Source organism: Lutra lutra, chromosome 8 (assembly GCF_902655055.1).
Source record: "Lutra lutra chromosome 8, mLutLut1.2, whole genome shotgun sequence".
In the NCBI taxonomy this organism is placed as follows: domain Eukaryota; kingdom Metazoa; phylum Chordata; class Mammalia; order Carnivora; family Mustelidae; genus Lutra; species Lutra lutra.
The window spans coordinates 137,931,221-137,934,130 of NC_062285.1; positions in this window are offsets into that span (position 1 = coordinate 137,931,221).

Below are 2,910 nucleotides of genomic sequence, written 5' to 3' on the forward strand. Positions count from 1 at the left end.
TCGAAGGAGCTAGTTGGCAAGTAAGCACCCTATAAATACTGTGTGTCCTACAGCTATCCTCCCGAACCCCATGGAAGCCTGTCACATACCTGCTCTACCCAGCACTAGCCCTGCCACCAAGAATGCAATGACAAAGAAGATAAGAGTCTCTGAATTAAAAGAGCTCACATGCTGGAGGGGACAGATGTGTAAACAAATGACAGAAGTGTTACCGCAGCAAGGAGCTGTGTCAGAAAGAACTGAAGACTCTTGGGGTGGGGCTTTGTGAAGGAAAGCTTCCTGGAGGACATAACGACTCATCTGGGTTTTGAAGGCTGAATAAGAGTTTTCCCTGTAAAGGGAAGAGCAGTCAGTAAGTGCAGAGCCATGGAGGTTAGGGGGAACCCGGTACTCTCTGAAAAGTGTGAGGGGTGTCGTGTGGTTGAAGTCTAGAATATTGGTGAGTGGTGGGAAGGGAGACTGAATGACCAGAAGGTGGTTTTTCACATAAGGTTAGATCCAGGGAGAGAATCAGATGACTTTCCAGTTGCTACCTCCTCCAAGAAGCCCTCCCTGATTCCACCAAAAGCTTTCCCAATTACAGCCCTAATCTTGTGCTGTGATTTTGTTTATGTGTCAGTGGAGAGCAGCAATGGCATCTCCTTATCTCAGCCCACAGCCTGCCTGGCACTGGGCAAGGCCTCCGTGAAAGCATGTTGGATGAATGGGCTGGTCTCTTTGCAAGTCTTGCCAGGGGCTACCCATCTGCTTAGCTACTGAGATTTTAGAAAGGCTTAGAGGCTTCCTGGGGGCCAGGGTGGGGGTGGGAAACTGTTGTGCAGGTTTTTTAATGCCTTGGGATGTTTTGCAGAGTCCCGAAAGCTTCCCTTTCCTACCATCTGGGAGCTGTCAGGAGATGGTGGGTGTGTCTGGGCCAGGCCCAGAACAGGACAAGAGGCAGGAATGTGCAGGGTCCCTGCGTAGGAATGGTTGCAATGTTCGGACTCTTGGCCCCGGGTTGGGGGGTGCAGCACAGGCTTCTCATTGTTCCACCCCCTCAGCTCTCCACTTTGGTCGGTCAGGAAGGGCTTCGAAAGGCCAGAGACTAGCTTCGGGAGGAAGGCAGAGGCTTCAGGCTCCCTCAACAGACAATCACGCTGTCAATCAACACTGTTACAGAGAGCCTCCAGGGGGCAAACCCCTTCTCTGCCCCCTACAGTAGGAAGGGCTCAGAATTTGGAGACCTGGATGGCAAGCCACAGGTTTATTGTGTGAGTTTCCTCCAGTCCAAGTCTAACCCCCTCTGTATCCGCAGCTGGAAGCAGGTGGAGCTGATGCGGAAGTCACAGGAAATCATGAGGGCAAAGAAAAAAGGGAACCAGAATGACGAGGCTACAGTTTTAGTGGCTAACCTGGATTGAATTCACTGCACTTCTCACTATATACCTACAACTGTGCAAGTGGGTCATCGGTCCTGTTCATCAACTATATCTGGCTCTTCCGTTCTCACACACAGTAGGGTTAACTTCCCTACCTCCTTGTGGTGGGTGGGACCATGTGGCTAATTCTGGGATCAGAAGTGAGTCCAGGCCAGGGGTGTGTGGGTGGCTCAGGCAGTTAAGCGTCTGACTCTTGATCTCAGCTCAGGTCTTGATCTCAGGGTCATGAGTCTGGGCCTGGAGCTGGGCCCAGTGTGGAGCCTACTGAGAAGGAGGAGGAGGGGGAGGAGGATGAGGAGGAGGAGGAGGAGGAGAGAGTCTAAGCCAAAGCATTTCATTGCTAGTGCACATTTCACCCCTCCGTCTGTCACAATGACCCGCAAGGCTCCAGAAGGTGGCTGCTCCATCAGCCTGGGTCCCAGGAAGATGACACAGAGCAGAGCCTCTGTGGATCCATACCACAGTGGACATGAGAAATGAATGAGAAGGAAACCTTTGTTGTTATAAGGCCCTCGGGTTTTGGAACTGTTTGCTATTGCAGTATAATTTAACCCATCCTGACCGATACCATTCCCATTTTTACGGGTGAAGAAACTGGAGCTTGGAGACTGGTGACCTGTTCAAAATCACACGGCGGTAGCAAATCCAAGACGGGGTTTCTAGAGCCCGCATCGCTTGTCTGGGAGGCCACCACAATGATGTTTTGCTTGGATCAATGTTTGTCCTCTGAGGCTACTTCCAAGGCCTTGAGGATCATTCCTTTGCGGAGAAAGCACAGCAGCGCAGACATGAGGTCATTGCCACTGCACACCACTAGAGGGCAGCTGAACCCAGGCTGTAATTACTGGGCAGGCAGTGTCCTCCAGGTGGCCCCCGCCCCCCCCAATCCTGGAGGACAGAGCAGGGCAGATGGGCCTGGGAGATACAGACTTGAGCCAGACTCAGGCCTGACTCTCAAGTCCCTAAGAGCCTGGCAGGGAGCCAGGTGGAGGAATGCTAGATCTTTAAGCTGGAAGAGCCCACGTGAAGGCACTTGGGATGTCTTTGCAAAGGACACCGAGGGCCAGAAACCCAAGCGATCTGGTAGAAGCTGTGTAATGACTCGTTTGCCAAAGTGGGGGAGAGAATCCAGGACTCCTGACTCCTACTCAGGGCTTCCATATCTCAGAAATGATGTAATCCAGTGGGGGTGACCAGTAAAGGCTCCCCCTACCCAATCTGTCCGGCAGAACTGTGCTGTCCCCTGCCCCAGCCATCTGTATTCTTCCTCAAACTGGGCTGGTCCCCAGAACAAGAAGGGAGGGGGAGGAACTCCAGACCCCTCCCCTCCCCCACCCACGGGGCTTCCAGCAGGTGTTGCCCCAGTAACCAGAGCGCAGCCAAGTTTGAAAACTTAGAGGTTGGAAAGGGAGAGAATGGATGAAGAGGGGAAGGTCGGAGTCCACACGGTCACCATTCACTCCGTCATTTCATTCATTCACTCATCCGTTCA